Here is a 23,706-nt window from a genome sequence, read left to right on the forward strand (position 1 = left end):
TTTCTGGTCTTTAGTTTCTACAACCTTCTATACTTAAACTTCAAACATAATTTATGGTAAAGGAAATGCTTATTTCCTGCACTTACGGAAAGCTCTATAAATTCTTTTGATTTCCTTGAAGTGCTCTTAAGAATCGCAGTTTCTGTTCCTCATTACGGGCATTCTGAATTTCTTTGACCTGTGTCACTTCCCATCGTCACAAGTTTTCCATTAACAGCCAGGATGAGAAATGATTTCAGCCAGTCTTTCCGCATTAAGACCCCTTTTTGGACCCTTGACTAGTCTCTTAGCAACAAGCTCAGCATACCAATAAACCTATTAAACACTAAAACTCCCACTTTGCCAATTTAAGCCAGAGGACGTCGTCCTCGTTAATGCCGGGTCACCACTTAATGATGGGAAGCTTATGATCTTCTTACTATCTCCATCTAATTTATGGTAAGCAGCAAGAAGTGTGTCAACCAGTAAATATTTTGGCCTCTTTAGTAAAGTGACTGTTTCAGACTTGAAGACTTTTTTTTTTTTTTTTTTTCTCCCAACACAGTCAGAGTCCTTTAAATTTGGCTCTTGTAGAATAATGTGGAATTCTTAGAAGTGTTGTTTACATTTATAAGAACTTGTTTCAATTTATATTGCCAGGAGGTGCAGATGAATGCCCATCCCTCTGCATACAAAGAAAACTGCATACATCCAACCCGTCAGTGAATATGAAACCACTTTGAACACCCTTATGTAGATTTTTTAAAAATCCAGTGAGAGCACCTCTTATTATTCTCTGGACGCAGTTCCTGTGCATCAGACAAACCCTGACCGGAGATGCGTCTCAGTGTTTTTATCCCCACTTTCCTCCTCCATGTTGTCTGGCTTTGATCCACTGTAATTGGACCATGCAGATCTGCCTGGGACGCTGCTTGTTTTCCCTTCGATAATAAATGCGTCTTAACATGGCAAAGGGCACCTCTTTCTTATTCAAAGGAATTCAACCTCAGCTGAGTGGTTAAAGTAAATCTATTTTCAACTCTTGAGAGTTTCCTTCCAGTCATGCTGAATGTATGGAAATTCATTTAGCATTTTAAGGAAAACACTCAAGTGCAAATAACTCACTCAGATTCTATGAATTTCATTTATGATTTACAATTTCCACAAATAAAGCTGTCTATGTATGATTCGGGTTGGGGTGAAGATGATTCGGTAAACATTAGAATGCCAACACATCTGGCAACATGTGGGAAATATGCAGCATGTCAGGAGCGTCACTGTCACGAGAGGATTGTTTTTGTTCCTGTGGCACAGGGAGCAATCAGAATACATGACAGCTTGGTCTGAGTTTTTGATGTGGTTTGCCACTCTCTGCGTCGCACAAAAACAGACCAGTCAAATGTCTGTCATCTGCTCTGGGATTTTCCTGGCCTGTCTTTTGCAGCTCTGCCAAGTGCAGCAATGCTACATTTTTGCACAGACTGAAAACGGTGGTCGGTTTTCTAAACACGGCTTTCAAGTAAAAGACCTCTCACTCTGTGATGGGTGTAGTGGCTAATTTTCAGAAACAGAAACATGATTGATTAGGTTCTTAAGCAGCAGGGTTAGTGATTTCCCATTTAATAATTAGACCAACAGAAAAAAAATGCATTACTTAAAATTACAGAAAACAATTATTTTCCTTTTTCATCTTTGATAATTGTAAAGTGTGATGTACATACTTCTATTCAATCCACCTCTTTGTTAAGTTACCTTTCTCTTCAATTACAGCTGAAATTCTCTTGAAATATGGCTCAGTGAAACTTGACATATTCATATTGTCGGTCTGGACAAGAAACCGAAGAAGTCTTGCAAAAACATCTCAAGTTTTTCACAGCCTCCGTTTTTTTCTAGGGTTTCCCTGCATTTAACTCCATCTAACTCCTCATAAAGTCTGACCAGCTTCCTTGTTTCTGATGAAAAAAGCATTCCCACAGCATGATGCTGCCACCACTATTTTTCATAGGCATGTTTTGCCTAGGGTGTTAGTTTTCTCACTCACAGAGCATTTTGTATGTATTGTCAAAGAAATGTATTTTGGTCAGTTGACCAGACCAATGTCTTTTTCATCCATGTGTTTATTGCTCGCTTCATGTGTTGTTTCAAACTACCATAAATCTAACATTTACAAAGGGGTTTTTGTAAATGTAGTTATCCTTGCCATGCAAAATAATATTGAGATTGTACAGTAGAGAAAATTGATGCTTGAATGTAGATACTGATATGTGAGCTGATAAACTCAGTGAGATTAGAGGAGCTCTAATCAGCATGATGAATGAGTCGACTGACATTGAGGAATATTGCTTAACGTGATGTACTTGAACTAAATTGGATTAATGACCTGATTCATTTCTTAAGTAGGGGTGCATCAATTTATCAGCCAGCCGATTTCTTAATTTTGAGAGATCTGTGATCAGCAGAAACTTAGATGTGAAGCCGATCTTATCCCCCAGTCTTATGCACAGATCTCAGCAAAGGTCTAAAAATCACCCACTGTCCGTTCCTGCTCTCCTGTGAGAAAAGTTTGACTGAGAATGATGCCAGGTCATGTCTACACATTTGCAGCTAACAATAGTCTGTTACCAACTCAGCAACTTTCTTGCTATGTATAGTGACATTTCAGACAAAAGAAATTGGTCTCTGCCGTACGGAAGAGGATTAGGGCCACCGAAAAAATAAAAATAATAATTCTGAGTTTAAAGTCAGAATTCTGAGATTAAAGTCAGAATTCTGAGATTTTTCTTTTTTTTCCGATGGCCCTCTTCCTCTTCCGTACTGCTGAAATCAGAATTGACAGGTCAGTTTTTTTAAAGATTGGTCAGAAAACTGCAATCGGTGCACCTCTATTTCTAAGTACTAGTTATTATTCTGAATACTCTGTAGTTTGTGGTTGCAACAGCAAAAAGTGTGTTTTAATACTTTTTGCACAGTAAAAAACTAATCTAGTACACCAAATAGAGCCTTAAAATTCTTCACTTTAGTTTTGTTGGTGTTATCAAAATGAAGAATGGCTTTAGGCATAAACCAACACACTTCACAAACTAATGTAATTATTCAAGAATATGACAAAATAAGAAACCTTTATTTCTGCTGTAACTTTTGCTTCTGTCTCCTATAAATTTAAACACTTTGAAAAAAAAAAAAAGCAACATGGTGCTGAGCCTGTATGGATGTTAGAGTGAGAAACAAGTGGTCAGCGCTACCAGTCTGACAGGACCAACCAGCAGGGTAAGAAAGCAGGAAATACCCACACGTGGCACATCAGAAGGGTTCCAGTCACATAACGTCACCAGCCTCACCTTTAACCTTTATATCCTGACAAACCTGGTGACCTCTTGGAATGAACTCATCTCCTTCTCCACCGTGGATTCTTAATTTGTTTGTTCTCTCCGGTGAGGCCTGTTGCCTTTGCTGGAGTTGGCATGTTAGACTCTTGCTCTTACACCATCCACTCCTTCCAGATAAACACACGCCCTGCTTTAATCATTCTCAGTCATAATACATAACAAATTTGTAAAGCTTAGGGGTTAGGAGGGTCGTTACTGTTGCATTTGCCTGTGAGAAGAGCTTGTTTCCGCCCGGAGAAGCCGCTTTTCTGTCGGCTGAATGTCGCAAAAGGCTGCTTTAGTATCACAGGGAGCAGCTGCTCATCCCTTGTGTGCCTCTCTCACATTTAACACATGAGCCCTAATCCTCTGTGGCTTCAGAGAGTGACAGCCTGCTGTATCTCTCGGACGCAGAGACACATGCATGACAATTTCGTGGACTCACTCCTGAGGAGCCCACTTTGTCCGGCCAGAGCACAGAGGCTCCGTTGTGCGACCCCCAGGGACCGCGCAGCAGCCAGAGCATCAGTAATAAGCCCCAACACAATGACAGGTTTCACAGAGACAGAGCCGCGGCTCTGAGTCAACAGAGGAGACGTGAGCCTCTGCCAGCATGCCGCTGTCTGAGCGGGGGGCTTTCTTGGTGTGGAGTTGCAGGACATGCGGTGATTCACTTGAGCGAGGAAAAGTCGCACAATAAACAGCGGGCCATTCATGGCCTGAGTTACTGAGTGTACTGTATAATAGTTCATCAAACGATCTGAAATTAAACAGCTCTTTGTGGATTTCTTTTTCTTTCCTTTTTTTTTTTGTCTGCTGTCCTCTGAGCAAATTCAATTTGACTGGCGGTGAATTAGGTCTGTTACTGATCTCATTCTTAGTCATAATACATAATACATTGTAAAGCTTAGCTTAAAGAAAGTAATCGACTTTGGGTTTTTTTTGTCTCATGGTTTTTCCATCTCACAAACAGAAACTTTAACACAAAAAATTATGTATGGTTTTATTAATAACAATCCTCCAAAAATGTGGCATGTGAAACTTGGTGGTGGCAGCATCATGCTTTGGGAATGCCTTTCTTCAGCAGGGACAGAGACGTTGTTCTTTTCCACCGTTTCCCACCCCCCTTGCTGTGTCAGGATAAGAGACTGAATTATTGTAAAGATTTGATTTAATCTTCGTTTAAAATATAAAATTACAAAGAATCACATTAAAGGGGCACTTTTTTCACTACAAAGTAAGTATAGACGAACAGATCAATGAACGCCTAATGTTTTAGAGTCTGGGTAGGAAAATGTTTTTTTTTGTGAGCTCACGCTGGTGACATGAAAATCATGAAACTTTAATGTGGTGACAGTCTTTAGTCAGAGGCTTCTTTAGATGTGTGGCGTGATTGACTGCTGCTGGAGATACATGCTGCCCCACTGCACCACCAACAACATCCTGAACATAAAATACCTTTCAAACAAATTAAGGAATTTAAAATACATTTTGGTTTCATTTCATCTTATTTATGTAGTTTTAGAAAGTGGGATCAGCAAATGTCCTCCAGATATAAAAACTGATTAGTTCCAGTGTACATTTATTGGATCTATCATCCGTCTTGTTTGCCATCCTAATCTGCCTCATCATCACCCTCAGCTTCATCCCTCCCCTGAACACGCACAAACACCGGCGCGGTGCGCCCTCGTGCGCCGCCTGCCCTTTAAATGTTCCTACTGCCGATTTCTTTGCGGATGTTTTCTCCGTCCCTCTTCCACCCCATCTTCAACGCGGAAGTCAGTTACGCACCGCCTCACACAGCTGTTAAACTAAACAAATCGTCGTCACTCAGTAGCCCAACGCATCGGTGAGTCTCTTTGTGTGTGTTTTATGGTTTTGAATATGAACTGAGGCTTTGTCCAGTGACTGCGTGTCCGCTGCGCCCCTGAGCTTGATTAAATCCACCCGGAGGCGGCTGAGCTGAGCTCCGTCTGCCTGTCGGCGGTCCGCGGGGTTCGGGGATGTGATGAGTGTATCACGGCTTGTTAAGGGCGCACAGACAGTCGGTCTCCGCAGCCTGTTGTCGTTAAGGTAGGAAAATTCAATTTAACAGGACCGCCCTGCAGCAGCGTCGCTCTTTGTGTCAGTTCGCATGTCTGTCCCTAACGAATTTACGAGCGGAGTTTGTTCATTTAGCGTGCGGTGGTTGAGCCACGACACAAAGACATCATTTCTTCTTCTTCTTCTTCTTCTTCTTCTTCTTTTGTTTTCTGTAACCACTCGAGATCACATCGAGATTTCGACATGGTTTATGGTGGCATTGTTAAGCAGCCTGCTGTCTGTGTTTGGAGTCAATACTGTCATAGCGTGCGTTTCTGTGGAAATTTATTATATTACAGAGTCTGAGCTGAGGATCAGTTGTTCTCAGTGTACTTGCTATTCACTGTTAAAATGGGGACTGTTTCCCCCTTTTAGTAAAAATAATTAGTTAAATATCTAATGAGGCGCACTCGCCACCCCAGTGTTGTCTCATTATGGACCATAATAAAGCTTGAGAAGCGCCCTGCATAGCTACACTGTTGCAACATAATGCAGCCATTGAAAACAAAAGGCTATGAGCTGGGATTCCAGTTTTTTTTCCTCTCTGCTTGAATCCAGTAGCGGCACAATAACAGGATATCGGACACAATTTGACTTTCTTGAGTGGTGCATAAATGGGAACTAGTGCTGGCTTTAATTTAAGATTGCTTCTTGTTCCTGTTCTCTCTCTCTCTCTCTCTTGTGGTTGCAGAATCAGCTTAGGAGATGCGGCGAATCCTACCGAAAATCAACCATTTGCCCCTAGGTTTGAATTTTATTTAGATCAGAAAGTGATGGATTTGATAAAATTAGCAATCTTTTTCAGTATTTGACTGATCTGAACAAATCAACAAAAACAACAGTCAGATTCTGATCCCTGGCTTATCTGGTTGATTGGTGGATCTGTAATAATCTACCATTGGCCTGTTCCTTCATCTCACACAGCTTGTGCTCCCTGTACTGCATATTCATGTTGCAATAAGCATTTTTGAAGTGCTGTTGTACTGTAATGCTATGTGCTCTCACTTCCTTTTTTGTACATTACTATTGCATGCATTCACTTTGCTGCTGGTGGTGCAAACCTTTTTTTCCTTTTTTCTTCTATCAAAAGTGGCATACCGTGGCCTGCAGCCAGAAACCGATTCCTAAAATACAGCCTGTGCTGTGATGCCGGGCTTGGCGTAGAGGAAGGACTAGCTGTGTTTGTGTTACATCACTGTAGCCTTCAGTGACGCCTCTTCCAGTGGTATAAAATACCGAGTGCTCGTTGCAGTTCGACAGCTCAACGTCCTGTTGTGTGCATGAGTTTACTCAAGGATAAGAAAAAGCTTCTTTTTTTTTTTCCTTTTATTTATAATTCCGCCACCTCGTTTGGTGCACAAAATGAAGATCAGTTGCTTTTTCATAAGCACTCACGATTTAGACATGAAAAGGCTGTTTCAACAAAAGCGATAGGCAGTTTCCTTTTTTTGCCGTTTGAGCCTGAAGCTTATTTTTCTGCGACAAACATAATTAGGAAGGCATTTATTCTCAAAAATGGAGATTGTGGTGTCACATTTATGAGCAACTTTTGTTTTTCTTTGTCATCTTTAAATGTGCGGATACTCAATATGATTACAGCAACTAAACATGCAGACCATAAGATATTTCTGGGACTCTAGTTAGTAAGATGATCCATCAAGATACCTTCTTGTCTCACGTGATAAAAGCCCGACTAGTTTTATCTCTCCAGAAGCTAAGCATTACAGGTTGTAGTGACGGTGACTTACAGTGTCATTTATAACCTTTAAATATTTCAGATTTTGTCCTGGTGCAGCTACAGATATGGGTTTATTTCCCCCCTCTTTATTCCTGAGATTAAATTACCCATGAGCTGACGCTTTTTACTATTTTTGTTACAACTGAAGGTAGTAGGTTGCACTGGATTTTATTTAGCTGTATCTGAGTACGGGAGGATAAATGCAAATGGATGCCACACTTTTCAGATTTTGATCTGTGAAAAGTTTGGATTACTTGTCATGTAAATCAAATGGATGGCTGTGTTTGTAACATGACAAAATAGGAAGAGTGCAAAAGTAGACAATCTTTATAAAGGAGCCATCTAGAAAATCTTTTATTAGGACTAAATAATGCACATTAATATATTCTTCCCCTGGTTCCTAACTTTTTCCTTTTTTTTCTTACCCTATTGCTTTGTCTTGACTGCGATGGTGATGATGAGATTTCACCTGTTGCGGCCATTACCGCGCCGTGATGTGGTGTCGTCTATTTCAAGACGACGTGAGCCGTCGGCAGTCTCTGAAGTCATCAGTCGCTGTGACAAACCAGCCGCAGAGAGAAAAGGCGAACATAAAGCCGTAGTTAAGATTCTAGGCAGGAGGGAAAGGTGGCTGTTGCTGTTAAGCTTTTGAAACCGCAAGGAAGGAATCTGCAGTCATAATGGACTGTGTCATTATCAGCTGGAAAATAAACTCATCGTGTCTGTGTTCAAGTAAGGCTTGTGAGGAAAGTAATTTCAAAATTGTTTTATAGTCTGCTCTGGTTTTTACTCTGAAGCTTTTATTGAGTTTTGGCCAGATGGTTTGAAGGATCCCATGTTTTTTTTTTTTTTTTTTTACTCATCACTAATTTACTTTTGGTGTTTTTGTCTTTTTGAAACAATGAAGGAGTCAGAGTATATAATTTTTTCCTAAACTGACGAAGACGGAGCAGAGCTTATTTTTCGGGCTGCACATTTCTTGGTCTTTTTCCTTGATGTTGTTTCAAGTAAATTAACACATTAATTTTAACTGCTTTAAGTTAAATCCACCATGTCAGAACACACTCACACTTCCTTTTTCTCCTCTGCTTCAAATTCACTTGGATGGAAGGTGTAATAATGTTGCAGGTAATTGCACCACACAGCTACTGCAATTATAAAAACCTTTACCAATCAAGAATATATATATTTTTCTTATTGTGTTTGCGCTTCTATAATTAAGATTGTGAAGTTTCGGAAGCCCACCTGCAGTTTTGCAGCGTGTTAAGCTGCTCTAAGTCCCTGTTGCCTCGCTCTCTGCTTGTTCACTTGTAAAATAATATTGACTAGATTCTCCAAGGCGACAGGAAATTGATGGAGCCAACAAAAGTCAGTTTTCCTGCATATCTCATTCTGCTTTGTGTGTGCGTTTCCTGGATGTAGCTTTTCCTGGACTCTTGGGTCTCAGTCAGTAGTCGGAATAAGAGCCAGTTTTTCACTTTTAATGCTGGACACCTTGTTTTCCTTGAGTTATTTGGACACGCTACAGTCCTGGTTTAAAGAAGAAAAAAATTATACCCCCTTAATTTTTATTAGAGGAAAAATAAGTAAAATACAATAAATCCGACGATGCATACAAGAAATCCATGTGTGTGGTTTTGCACACTTGAAGTCAGACGTTTGTACTTGGTAAAGACCAGATAATTTAGTTCTCAAAATCCCAAAACTGTCATGGGGTGTATTTTCTTTTTACAAAGACTGTACTTTAAGGTACTCTATAAATATCTGGCTGTCAAAATTGTACTACTTACTATGCAGACTTGGTGGACCTGTTTAACACAAAGTCTGCCATCTGATCCCATTACGGTAGGGCCATGTCTCCTGCTCGTCTTGTAGCATCAGTGTCTTGCTTGGCTGTAACATAATGACACGATAAAGCAGCCAGAGCGCTCCTCTCTTCTGGTCTGCTGTTCTCCCGTGTTTCCTCCTAGCTGGGTAAGGAATGAGAGCATCGATCCGATCTAATGAGTCCTAATCTTCAATGGATGATGCCATACGTCCTGCAAATTAAACTTCAGAGTAACGCTAATGGATTCGGTTAACAACATAAGTAATGTGGTGAAAGGTCAATGTTTTCGCCGATATATTGTAGAGGATCTTAAGTAGTTTTTTGCGTTCCGACTTGCAGCGTGTGCATGCTGTTGCAGGTATTTGCGCGCTGCTTGGTTGCAATAAAATTGTAAAGTGTGTGATAAAGGTGAAAGGATGTTGAACTGCTACCATACATCAGTTGAGGACAGGTGCTGGCTCAGCTGAAAAAATCATGGAGTGGCACTGCTGCAATGGAAGTACAACATTGATGTTGTCATTAGAGCTTCCATGCTCACCCAAGGCTTGTGTTTGCTGATAACAGTGGGCCAGAAAGAGGGCATGGAGGTACCCAGTGGTATATAATGGCATTTGTTTATTAAGCTTTTTCTTTTAAAGAGATTTGTCTATTTAGCTGTGAATTTCAGTGTATCTTATTGGTATTTTATGTGACAGACCAGAACAAAGTAGCACAAAATGTTTTTACCGATACAAATAAGAAATCTAATGCAGTTCCTTTAGACTATTTATCAGGAACACAGCCAAGAGTTTGGGAATATGATTTTAGAAAATCATGAACTGAATTGGTAAATGCCTCTCATAAATGCTCATCACCATCTCTCTCTGTGCCTGACACTCTGTGACCTTTAGCTGTGATCTGGGTCAGATGTGGATATTGTTGGTCAGCAAGCTGAATATTTTTGTTGGTATGTAAACTGTAAAGTTAGAATACAATTGTTACTTTTGAAACAGTCCTTTGCATTGTCAGTATTGCGCTCAATCATACTGCGATGAGGATAAATTGTGCACTCTTTGCCGGGAGGCCTATAGTAACTCTGAAAGAGCTGTAGAGATCCAAAGCACAGAAAGGAAAATCTGCTGACTTTGCACAAATTTGTTCTCTAGGAAGAGTGGCAAGAAAAAAGCAGCTGACCACAAACCATGGCAGGAGGCACAACCCACATGTTGATGTTTTGGTCAGATTCAACCAAATTAAACATTATAGCCAGCACGCAAAATGCTTTGTGTAGTGGACTCATCATACTCACCATGAAACATCTTGATGGGGATCATGTATTTCAGGCCAGATGAGGAAGATGGTCAGAGTTGATAGGAAAATATACCCATATTATTTCACTGTAAAAGAAGAAAAAAAAGAACATTTATAGTTCCAATCCTGCTTATAGTTCAACATTGCTTTGTATTTATTTGTCACGCAGCAATAAAATACATTGAAATTTGTTGTTGTTACGTGACAAAATGTGAATGTACGGTTGCAAGGTGCTCTATGTCCTCTCTGTGTTTGTGTCTAAAGATTTTTTTAAGGATATTGTTGTTTTTAGATTACACGGCAAAGAGCAAGTCAGACATTAGACATTTGAGATGTGCTTTGGTTATAAAAGAAACTGCATTTCAGTTACCCTTTCATTGGTACTTTTACTGAAGTGTACAATGGCTGGTTGGAGAATATTTGCTGGTGGGGGGAGAACTCTTTAAAAAAAACTTGCTGTAAAGAAAAAAAAAAAAAGCACAATTTCCTTACAGCAGACCTGAAACAATGATGAAAAATGAAAAAATATATGGTACTTTTTGACAACGTATGTTAAAGAGCAGAGGCAGAAGGAGGGACTGAAGATGCCTCTGAGCAGACATGGCAGCAGTGTGAGGAAGCATCAACCCAGCTGCTTCTGCAACACCAGCTGCCTGTGAGTTACTAAAGAGGAACAATGGTTGCTTAATTAGGGTGTCTGGTTACTGTCAATAAGGTACAAGCCATGTGTGAAAACATCTAAATAAACGCTCTTAAACTAAGAACAACAAAACTTTTAATTCATAATAAAATTTCTAGTTATTTTTTAGAAATTTTTATTCAGATCTGCTAATGTGGAAGTTTTGAAGTAAACCTATTAGAGACATAGATGAGAACAAAAGGTTTATTATTCAGCTTTTTTTTCTTTTTTTTTTTTTGCTAGGCATTAAAGAATACAAAGTCCAAACTGCATGTGAGGAGCTTACAAAGCTGGGAATTTCTTTAATTGCTAACTTCTCTTCTTGCTTTGTGGCCTGTCATGAGGGTAGCGGTGTTGACGTTTTTATTATTTGCAGAACGAGAACTTGGTTGGCCTAATCTTAGTTGTTTGAATGTCACAAGGTGCTTGGAAAGTCCGATGTCATCTGAGCCACCGGTCTGCTACAGGAAGGAACCACCTGCAACATTCCTCTCTTCTCTGTGTGTCAGTGGTTCTGGAGAACACGAATCTTGTGATGGTTAGAATCTGATTGCAGCCAGGGAACGACCTCCCTCATCGACGCAGCCCCGACCGTAGGGCTCCAGTCAGATTGACTTTCCTCACTAACTAAGTAATCAATCCATTAAATTGAATTTGGAAGCCTGTAGCCTAAAATGTTATGGTGTTCAGTCAAGAGTAATCAGCACATTGTAAAGAGAAAGTCACTGTAGGGTCAACAGGTGTTACATTCCTGACAAGTGCCGGTTACTGAATCTCAAAGCCAAACTTATTTTTAATGCTCTGTTTTGGCTGAAGTTACAGGCATTTTAAATGTGTCGTTTTATAATAGCAATTTACTCCAAAAATATCTGCACAACTGCCTGGAGCTGATATATTTCTGGTAGATCATTCGATTATAATGAAATAACAGTGTTGCCGTTTTATTTTGTTGTAACTGTAACTTAATGAACATGTATTTATTTATTTATTTATTTTTGTTTCAACATTTCAACTGTGTTCAGTTTTGTAGCTCCTTATAGCTGTATTCACTACCATGGCTAAAACTGAGAAACATGCAACAACGTCTCAAGGGGAAATAGTTAGCACAGACAGCTAAGAAAAAAGTTAAAAGTGGCCAATGTTAGTCTGAAGCAAGTGGCTCATCATCTTTGATATTGATGAGCCACAGTGCTTGCTCAAGTCCCAATGTTGTCTATATAATCCATCCATGTTTTTACTTGTGAGCTTAGCTGCACTACAACAATGACCAAACATTATCATTAGGACACCACAAGCAGGCTCCGTAAGCCTGTCTTCATTTACTTTCCCACATCATCGTGATGTTTTGCCCCAAAACAGAGCAGATTTATTTATTTTTATTGGACACCAGCAGACTCGTTTTGTGTGTTTGACAAAAGGACGCACTAAAAGTGAAAACTAAGTAAATAAGTAAATAATTGATACAGAATAAACATAAAAGACCTGTCAAGATTAAATATAAGAACATTTTGGAGTATCTGGGAAGTATGTGGATAAAATGCTGACTACAACGTGGAAATGACCCAATTTACAAGGTCCCTGCCTAGGTTCACTACATAGTCGCATTTAGCTTACAGAAAGAGCGCCAAGCCAGCAGATATACAAAGTAAACTGCTGAACAACATGTAGGTTTAAGACGGACATGTCTTCACCCCAACAGACGCACAAAGATGAGGGCTACCTGCAGGATGTTTTGGCACAAAATAAATTCTTTTCTCCACAATTTTTTTTAGTCATATATGGGTTTAAATAATAATAATAAAACCCAATAGCTAAAATATATTTATACGTTTTGATTTTTGTAGATTCAGATGAAATGTCATCACTCGTATTTAGAACTGTTGTTCTTTTTAAGTAAGGTGTTGCTAAAAAGACTTATTACCAAAACAACTTTTAAGCCTACCTTAGAAAAAAACGTTCAAATTCATGTTCAGAAATGCATTCTTGATCCCATAGGGAAATTCAATTTGGTTTTTTGTTGATTAATTTGTGATTTATATATTTAATATTCATGGTTTTATTTTTATGTATTTATTTTTTAATTTTTGTCATCCTGTTTGTTTTTAGTTGAGGCATGTTGTTTGTGCTGAGAAAAATGGGGAAAACTGGGTTTTCCAAAGACAAAGTCACATCACATTTTTTTAACTTCCTCTTTAAAATTATTAGTCATTCATGTGCAATTTACTTGTCTGTTTGTATACAATGCATGTATAATCAACTTCAAATGAACAAGAAAATCCCAACAGCCAAACGAGACACTGGCATTTCATTATAAATTTCAAATGAGTTTTTATTACTAATGGCTTCTCAAGCTTATGACTATTGCTGCTGGTGTTTGCAGAGCCAGTGGCTGCTTTTGCTGCCTGTAATTTAAATTTGCGCGCATTCATCACTTAATTCTCATCATAATACATTCCAAGCAGAATGAGACAGTTACAGTGGCAAAAATAAACCTTCAATCCCCGCTCTGCTTATGAACAGAACTGTATTTCTTTGATTAATTCAATTCTTGGTCTGTTTTGGTTATTATTAGTTATTTAAATTCATTCTGCTCAAGCCTTTATAAATTGCTTTCGAAATTTGTCTTATTAGATTTGTGAAAACTTTTTCATGTTTCATGTTATGCAGCTGACTTACCACTCGGCAGTCAAAGCATTTCTGACTGGTTTTATCACCTGTGCCTGCTGGTCTACTGCCAATCCTTTCTCGTGTAGATATTTACGGGTTTGTTAAACGTTGAACTCTTATACTTCTGATCACTTCATTATAAGATGAGAAATATTTGGAAGTGGCTAATATGTTAAACATTTGAGCCAAAATAAATAGAAGATGCGGAGAAATGAACCCTGCAGAGTTATTGGTCTGTGTACGTAAAGGTGAGCGCGCAAAAGAAAACCAAAAACATTCCTGGTGCAAACATTTTATGCTGAGGAAACTGACATTTAGGAAAACCTGAAGAGAGTTCACTGGCTGGTTCCAGTTTAGTGCAAATTCACACTTGACTAGGTGTCTTTTAAGGGTCACTGTACAGGGATTAAACCCGATATAATGTACATTTATTTTTCAACATGAAAAATAACTGTAAACTAAAAGATAATTTAGATCATATCTGAGTAAATCCTTCTGATTGTAAGTAAAGTTTATAAAGCACTTTTCACAGACAGTCACAAAATGCTGTACAACATAAATCACTTCAATTGTGGATGTATATTTAATTATCATTAGCATATTCATTACATTATTGCATTATATTTTCATTGGGCTTGCTGCAAGCTTTTTACTTTCTATTATCAGGCCTCATATAAACTTATATCTCAATACAGCCAGTCTCAATAAAGCTAGAGAAATCAGACCTTTCTTGTAATGCGGCCCATCAAGACTACCTCTTTCATCAGTGTCGCATTAAAAGCACTGCAAAGTTGATAAAAGTACTGTCTAATCTTAAAAAAAAACATTCAGTCATGTAAAAAGAAAAAAATCACAAGGCTTGAGCTAATATTTTGACTTTGCTTCATGTCTGATGATCAAAGTGAAAAGTTAGAAATCGGTTATCGTTTTTTTCCCTATGTCCTCTCGCCGCCCCCAAATCGGGTTTCTGTAATTAATTCAGTTTGTGCGTCAGTTTTAATGTCAGCTGAAAACAATCATTAGAAACCATGTAATCATCAAAAAAGCAATTATTCTTAAAATTATTTAGCTATTTTCTGTTTTGCAAGTATAATTTTCAGTAGGAGAATAAATTCAATCTATTTTCATGACGCTTGTGAAATTGCAAAACAATTGTGATTATAATTTGTTGTTTGTTATCCTGCAGGTTTACTGCACAAATAAACTTATGTGGAGGAGAAATGCATACAGAATTGGTCAGCGCAAGAAAAACAACATAAGCCTTTAGTAGTTATTGTTAAATTTAAAGTGACCAATTGTGTTTGACAAATCAAATATTCCTCACATAGAAACGTGTAGCACACTAATTGCATGGAGTACACACAAAGCAGGCATCTAGATTTTATTCTGAAGATACAAGTATTGTCAGCTGTTTGGATAGAATTAAAGAAAATATATTTCAAACAGCATAAAAGCTGTGGGAAAAGCCTCTGACAAAGAGAGTTGGTAGTGTGCTGCTTTCAGCCTGGAACCTGAGTAACCTCAGCTGGGTCGTTTGAGTAAATGTCTGTTATGTTGACCTGAAACAATAGATGACCTCAGGAAACAACGCTGATGTTCTATTCATCTGAATATTTTTCATTAGACGCAAAAGCTTGTCCTAAAACTCCATAGCTCTCTTATAAATAGAGTAAGAATTACATTCTCTAAACAATTAGATGTGAAATTCAAAGAGAAGTCCAAAACAATTGTCTGGCAGCAGACAATCATGTGACTTTACCATACTGTAAATAGGAACAATGTAGTTGCTTTAAAAACCACAGTGTTTTAACAAATATTACAGTTTGACTTAATTTGTTGGTAATACCTGCTTAGAAAAATAAGGGATAAACAAAGTAACATGTCAGCTGTTATTTCATGAACTGAAAACTAAAAACATGAGGTTAAAGTATTTTTTATTAGTGTTAATTAAAGATCAAGCCTTACTCTCTGTTGTAGTGAGTAAGTACTTAAAGTACTCAAAGCGTTTAAGTACTCTTGCTTGCAGTGTTCAACAGTGTTCAGTCGTCAGAGAAAAATAATGTGCAGGAAGGGCGTCCTCAAACAGAATCACAGGAAAATTCAATAACAAGGCCAATTTTTGACCCTAGGCCACAGGAACCTTTTTTTTTTTTTTTTTTTTTTTTTAGCAAAGGATCGTTCCATTACAACTAATGTTTACCTTCTCTTCTAATCAGCGTTCTGATTTGTCTGCACCCTTCTCCATTAGACTAACTAGCCACTTCTCCGACTGTGACATGGTGACTCAGCTGTGTTTTGCTACTGGATCGAGTACCGGCCTCTCAGACTGTCTCGGTGCCTGGTTTCCTGACATTCAGCACACACACACGCACGCACGCACACGCCCACACACGGTTCACTTTTGTTTTGTGCTTCTTCGTGGAGCAGTGCGATGGGCTCCAGCTGCCCACCGGTCCGTAACTCCTTCACAGAATTGGATTGTGACGTGAAGCAGGGAGAAGACAAACACAAGCCAGGAGGACAGACACACTTAGCTCTTGCTGCTGAAGTCAAAACAATTTTTAAGAGTGAAAATGGGTTTTGGTTTCTCCTTCAGTGGTGACTTTGTTGTTTCATTTCCTCATTCCTACGCAAAAGCAGAGCCCCTTTTTTTATTCACTTGAATGTTGACCAAAAAGAAAGACGCAGTGGTGGTTCTGAATCTATCAAAGTGTTCACGTATTCAGCAAAAAATACTGCTTATTTATTTACTTTAATCTTTGGTTAACTTCATCCTGTTTGGTTGGGTTTTTTTTCCAGCAGCAATTGTTGTGCAAGTTTTTCAAGGAATCAAACAGGAAGGCACCAAATGAATGCCTCATTGCTTTTCAGTGAAATTTGACATCCTACACCATAACCTCCATGACTCACTGTAACAGCATGTTCCCTGGAAAAAAAAAGAAGAAAAGTAATAATTCAAATTCATGAACACGAACTGGAAGAACAATAGATGTGAAAGTACCAGGAAGAAAGATTTGGGATTTTTGCAAGGTCAAAGTTATTCAGCAAGTTGTCTTGAGATTAGAAATGCTTGAGAAGGCTCTCATTAGGATAGAGGTGTGTAGAATAATAAACAATTTTGTTTATTTTTAACAAAAGTACATTCAAGTGGAACTGCAGATACTCCGATAAACTTTCATATTTTATTAAAACGAGGGAAATTCTGCCATTTCCAGCTTGAAAGGAACTTAAAGTATTCATACTAAAACGTATTATTATATCTGATAAACCAACACATGTTATGCATAATTATGTTCTGCAATTGTACTTACCGCTGCAAGTCTTTTAAGTTTGCCTCTATTAGTTTTACACATCTGGAGATTTTTACCAATTTTTTTTTTTACCAATTTTTACCAATTTTGAGAAGCAAAATCAGAAAAATCATCTTGGATCAGTAGTTTGACAATTTTGTTGCCCCTTATTCTCCGTTCAGAACACAGCAGGTTGTACCTGTCAGGGTCCTGCCTAAATCCAATGATCTGTTATTTGTACCTTTAGAGTCAATCTGCTGCTGAAAGGTGAATCATTCTCTACTCTCTCAGCAGGTTTCTGCCAAGATAGCCCCATGTTTTCTCCATCCTTCTTCTGATCAGCTTACCGGTTCCCGCAAAAGAAACAAATCCCTGAAACTGGAGGCTGCCACCACGATGTTTCGTGTTGTAGTCACGTTTATTGGCAGAGTCTGTTTTCCAGCCACATTCAGAATTTTGTCTGTAGGTCAAAAAGCTCATTTTTCAACTCATGACAAGCAGAGAACCTTCTTTTACCTTTGCTTGGTCTCCTACATGTCTTGTGGCAAACTACAAGATGGACTTCTGTCTTCCTACCACTTATGTTGTACTCTTTCCATTTACAGGCAATGAATTGAACAGTGCTCTGTGATATGGTCAAAAGATGTGGTTTGATAACCTAATCATTATGCTGTTTGTTCACTAATGTTCCCTTTCAAAACCTCTCAGGTTTTCACAGGATAGCTTTATTTATCATTTACCATGTATAAATAAGGTTACTTCTGAAGGCAGTTAGTTGTTAATTTTATGAAGGCATAACAAAATCAAGGAAGTTGCTGACCATTACAAGAGTTTTGCAAAGAAAAATGTCTTGGGAGTTTTTGGAACCAGACCATAGATAAGATCTGATTCATGTCAGTCAATTGGGGGGGAAATTTCCCCTTTTTCTATTTGGTGAGACTGAGAAATGACCATTTAGAGTTTCACTTTGAAGTGATGACTTGTGATGCTTCTTACTTACAGTAAATACTCTCGCATTTTCTCACACTGACTTTAAATTAGGGATCAACAGTCATATTTTTCTTATGTTGTTTCTTTTTGTCTTTTGGTACTGTCCACCTTAGACCTTCATTTAAAGGTCTAAGTTGACTCAAGCATCACATCCTAGATAGATATGAATATAATTTCAATTCAGCAAATGCGCGTTGCATTTATAAAAGCTTCCACTTGTTGATCTTTATGCTCCTCAGATTAAGCAGCAGCATTGCTTTTCAAGTGTTTAGGCCAAACCTTTGCTTCTTTTTTTTTTATAGCAGTGCTGCATGAAAACCCTCTCCAAACGGTCTTTGCTGTTTGACTCGCCGAAGCTGCACCTGTTCGCTCTCTGTTGCTCAATCAGGATATCAGCCTTGGCTAAACTCCCAACATGTAAATGCGAATCTGTACTTGTGGTTTTAGAGTTATGTCTGTACCTTTGGGAGATCGTGCTAACAGGTTACCAAGCTGTGTAACAAAGTGCTGCATTAAGACGCCTCTAGCTGAATTCATGCACTTTGTTACTCTGAGTTGCTGTTTAAATCTGCCTGCATGCACTCTGGAGCTCTTGCTTCCTCTATTCCACTTCTCCCTTCACAGCATTTACTGGTACTTTGAGATTACCAAAGCGGCCTGCTCGGTGCGTCGGTTTATCTACAGAAGCAGTGACTAAGTGTTAAGCCATTTTAGTTCCTGTCTTCATACTGAAGAATTATGTGTTTGCTTTATTTTCCTCTTTTCATTTGCTTACAAATATTTTATTCTGCTTTTCCGGTGGAATTACTATTCATCCTGCTTGTGGTACATCCAGAGTCTGCTTGCTTTTCTTTTCTTGTCAGGCAGCTTGTGCACAAAAAGATGCGAACGTCTTTGTGTCATAAAATTCTCTTTGAGTCTTGAAGCGACTGTTTTTCCTTCTAACTGGGGCTTTTTTTTAATCAGTCTCAATTGACGGCAGCTTTTTTTTTTTTTTTTTTTTAAAGAGAAAACAGCCCATTATGCAGCTGGTTGAGCTGTTGCATAGTCTGCTGCTGGAGTCTTCTGTCAGAAACATGTTATTTGAATGCTGCAATTATCTCTAATGAAGAATAAATTGTCATCAGATTTGATTGAATCAGATTTGCTTTAATCTTTGTGAATTAGTTTCAAACTCTAATTGGCTTTTGTTGGATGAAAGCAGTAAATGGCAACAATGCACTTTTGTGGGGCGACTTTGTTTGCACAATGCACACTAAAACAAATTTAACTTTGGCCTATGGGCAATGTACTTACAGGCGAAACTAATATAATCTGCTCCTGGCATTGTTTCTTTTCAGCTGCTGAAAGTACCAATACAATAAAGCCATCAGGCAGTCTCCCTGCAGGCTCTCTACGTTCTTTTGGTTTGTGTTTTGTTTGCTGTCTTGAAATTTAAGGGCACCACTGCACTGCTTAGTGGATGATTCCATCTTTTCTTTTGAACATTTAGAGAGTCCCCTCCCCTCCACTAATGTTTCTAGGAGTTGATTCGCACTTGACCCCTCACTGCCAGTGAGTGAAATATATTCTAATACATTAGATTTGAATCATATCTTGTATTTTCATAAGTGGTGGGAAGTCATAGAAAAATAATAAAGGGTGTACCCCAAGGCTGAGTACCTAGTCCACTTATTTTAAAACACTATATAAAGGAATTGTCTTTTTGTGTCCTGGTGCTGCTGCTTGGACAGACTTTTTTGCTCGTTTCAACATCGTCATGTCTATATTTGGAGTCCTTTGTGGCATTCTTTGATAAATCTTGTTTCATTTTAATTATGAACAGCATAAGGGGACATCATGTAGCTCAGGGACAGAGCAGTTGCATCATACATAGCGCCTGCTGTCCTTCATTCAGTTGTCCCTGGTTCAGTGGTCTCGGGCCATTTACTGCATGTCTTCCCCTTCTCTCTCCTTCCTCCTCTCCAGCTACTGTGGAATAAAGGCCCTAAAAACCTTTAAAAAACAACAAAAAGGACAGTATATTGAACCCAAATTTTCTCTCCCTTATCAATGGGTATGATATGTCAATTACAGAATATCTGCCTTTGTGCTGTAGTTCATTACCTAGCAAGTTTCTAGTGCCACACATTGAAAAATCTGCTCTCCAAAAATAAAATTGGCCACTTTCACTTGTCAGCACGAAATGTAGATTTTAGTTACCAAGATCAGAAAGCTCATGTAGAGTGTTGGTTGCACTGGGATGATGGAAAAACAATTGGACTGAGGAAATTATAGGTTATTTGTTAGACATATTTTCCCTGCTGAGCTTCATTCTGGAACAGTGTTTAATGCTGTTGCCTTGCAGCAAGAAGGTCTCATATTTTAATTCAGAACTGTTTGGTTAATTGGTCTATGTAAATTGCTGTGCAAGTATGAGTGTGTGTGTGTATGGTTGTTTTTCTGTGCTGCTCTGTGATGGACTGGTGAACTGTCCAGGGGGGATCTTGTCTCTCTCCTAATGACAGCTGGAGATGGGCATCATCCCCTGTTTGATCCCTGCAATAATAGGCATGCATAGACAGCGCATGGACGAGTAATTATTACCGACATATTTAAGAGTAAGACTGCCATGTGTTGTTTTTTTCTTAAAATTACGCAACCCTATGTTTAAACATTAACACAATTTTGTCTGTGCTTTTCCTCAAGAGCCTGCCCTTTGAGTACTGTAATGATTTAAATCTAAAGATTATTGGGCAAATGATCAAACCAGTTTTTCTCATTCAAAACATAAAAAATAAAACATGCACTTGATAGTGTAATAATTGTAATAGGTCTCATTCAAAGGCAATTGAATGCCTCTATGTTTGCCTTTATGATTAGAAGTGAATTGATTCACATTACATTTTAGAAAATTACATAAATACAGACTAGACTTGAGTTATAGGTTTCACAAGAGAACATTAATGAAATGGTTTTACATGACTACTATAATTTTTAATTTTGGTTTTTAACTGGAATTGAAAGTCTCTGTTCTTTAAATTTCTAGCCATTTTTCTGGCAGTACAGAAAATAGCTTGTTCTTTAATTATTTGGATTTTGGTTTAAGTCAATAGTTTTGTCTCCAAGTCTTTCACAAACCTTAAAATCAATAGAATAGAATAAAAATCTATTGTCCCACAATGGGGAAATTCACGTTTGTATGTTATTGGTACATATTTCAATAAAATAAAATATTTTTTGTGTACATAAAAGTTACAATGTGGACACCTGCAGCTTATTGACAGGTGTTTGCTAAATGTGATGCGGATAATGTGGCATGTGGACATCTTCAAAAATGCAGTAATTTTAAAGTTTAGAAGCACTAGAAGTTTGACCAAGAAGACTTTGTCAAACTTATATATTTGGTAAGGACCCAAATATATAATCCCACATTTTTTGTTTTTATTTTTCTCTGACCCGTCTCTTGCACAGATAAACTGGTGCTTCACAGTCTCCAACATTCATAAGAAGCTGGGTTTATCAGATCAACTAGGCAACATAGTTTCAGAACTATTTAAAATCCAGAGTTAGTTTTGTTTCTGAGATAAGCTGAGCAGAAAAAAAGCTGCAAAAACATTGAGGTTCAGCATTAATAAAAAGTCATAATAGCACTCAAACAAAATGGATTGCTATCTCTTATCTGCTGTTTATTTTGATTTCACCCATAACCATGATCAATATGCTGCATGGGGTTGTGCTCTGTGCCACTTCTTTCACTGAATTTATAAATGCTTTCTCTGATTCATTTTTAAACATGAGTCTTTGCAACAAAACGTGCCTCCTTGAGATTAACAGCTTCCCACAACAAACTTGGAAGCCATTTACATGGCAAATGATGTTCTGAGGCACATCATTAAGAAAACATTTCTGTCCCGCAATTGCAAACATAGCCATGGGGAATTCATAAAGCCCTATTGAGACTTAAGTTGACCTGTAATTGTTGGTTCTGGGCAACTTGGCAACACTCCAGCTGTTTGGTGTGAAACAAAGGATGAAAACATGGAAATGCACTTCATAACCACTGCTAAGTGCAATGAAGGATCTGTAATGCTGAGACCTTTACTCTTCTAAACCCCTTTGGGAGCATTATTAGAGTGCATGGCGTCATCATCTCTTTAAAAAACACAGGGAGATTTAACCTACAAATCTGTTGGGTTCAACTAGGAAACTGAAAATTGATCATTAACAATTTTAAGCCGATAGTGAACTGATACATACGGCCAGGTAAACGTGGAAAAGATGCTAGAGCAAACATTTTTATCGTTGCCTTGATCCTGCAGCTCTAAATCCAATAACGCTAGGTTGATGGGGGTAGTTTCTTAAGATGACAGGGTTTTTTATCTCCTGATAAAAATACATTTAATTTGGGTAAATTTGTTTGAACTCTTGTAGTGTATGATGCTGCAACAAAAGATTGAACTTTTAACACAGGTCGTAAGTGTGCAAAGATCTTTACGTATGCTTTTATCAGGCCCAACTTGCTTTTTTTTTCTTTTTATCTTTATGCCTGAAGTCTCAGATAATATTTGGGCTCCATGGTGGCACAGCTGGTGGAACTGTCACCTTGCAGCAAGGAGGTCCTGGGTTTGAATCCCAGCCTGAAATCTTTCTCCATGGTTCTCTCTGGGTATTTTTTGGATGAATGTTTGGTATATAAATTGGGTATGAGATAATGGCTAGATGTATGATGGGCTTTGTTTTCATATGATCAACTCCTAGAACATTCAACTCTCTAGAAACCCAAATACTTAGAAAGACTTGATTTGAGTTTTCTTGAAAATAGGTCATGAATGTCAAGCAAATTGTCACAAAGACAATTGAGGGCAAGAAGCTGACACATTATGAGATCACACACTGCTGCAGATAAACAACACAGACATGATAACACTTTAAACATTATGGTAATTTCTGATTTCATTTGACTATGAATGCTTAAGAGATCATAGAACATCACTGACTGTTGTCCACCAGTTTGGTAAACTATTGTATCTTTAGTCTTATGAAAATGTCATATTTGATGACAGATTTGGTTTGACTTGAATGCGTTGTTGTTGTTGAGTCTCTGTTAATCTTTGTGTCTAATCAGAGTCTGATTCCTGGGATGGCATTGAGCTGAAAATTAGCTGCCAGATCAGCTACGCCGCCAGCAGTATGATGAAAGATATGACAAAAAATTGTTTCATCTTAGTTGTAACTATCTTCTCTCAGTGACAAAACAAACAACAAAAAAACTGTCTCAAAATGACAGCTGTAAGAAATTATTTAACGTTTCTTTGTTTCTCACAAATCTATTTAAAAATCAGTTTAAATCAAAAAATTTTTTGTAAGTTTCCTCACTAACCCACTGAACCGTTGGGGAGACACCTCACCTGTGTCTGTACAGCAGTGATATTAGGACTGATTGATACACAGCAGAGGTTTTCTGGCTGGATGCGCCTCAGAACCAGAGAACAGACCCTCACCCGTATCTTGGATCTTATCTGACAGCATGATCTCAGAGGAGGTCTCTTGGCAAACGGCGAAACAGCAGAGTTCAGCTGAGCAGAACCTGGAGGAGTCCTGGATGTGATTTACCTGCCCCGGGAGAGGACAAGATGGAAGGAAAGCCAAAATTGTCTTTGGTTAGATAAATGTCCTCCAGCTGGACAATGGGAGCTAATAGTTTTTTTTTTTCTTTCTTCTTTTTTTTTTTTTTTACATTTCATCTCTGTCGATCATCTCTATTTTCCTGTCTGCAGGCACAATTTAAAAACAAAACCAAACCCAAATGTACAAGA

General features: G+C 38.3%; 1 protein-coding gene across 4 annotated transcripts in view; it reads left to right on the plus strand.

Annotated features, from left to right (window-relative positions):
* The first annotated feature begins 5,030 nt into the window (after nucleotides 1-5,030).
* march8 (membrane associated ring-CH-type finger 8) overlaps nucleotides 5,031-23,706 on the plus strand; it is an 86,101-nt gene continuing 67,425 nt past the window's right edge. The window contains exon 1 of one of the 4 annotated variants that reach the window (XM_023327057.1): nucleotides 5,031-5,193. The gene's annotated coding sequence lies outside the window, so the exon portion shown is untranslated. Of the gene's footprint in view, nucleotides 5,194-5,239; nucleotides 5,418-23,706 lie in introns of those variants that run through there. The other 3 variants (XM_023327052.1, XM_023327054.1, XM_023327053.1) reach the window with 3 other exon arrangements.

This window comes from Xiphophorus maculatus, chromosome 22 (genome assembly GCF_002775205.1).
Source record: "Xiphophorus maculatus strain JP 163 A chromosome 22, X_maculatus-5.0-male, whole genome shotgun sequence".
NCBI classification, from domain to species: domain Eukaryota; kingdom Metazoa; phylum Chordata; class Actinopteri; order Cyprinodontiformes; family Poeciliidae; genus Xiphophorus; species Xiphophorus maculatus.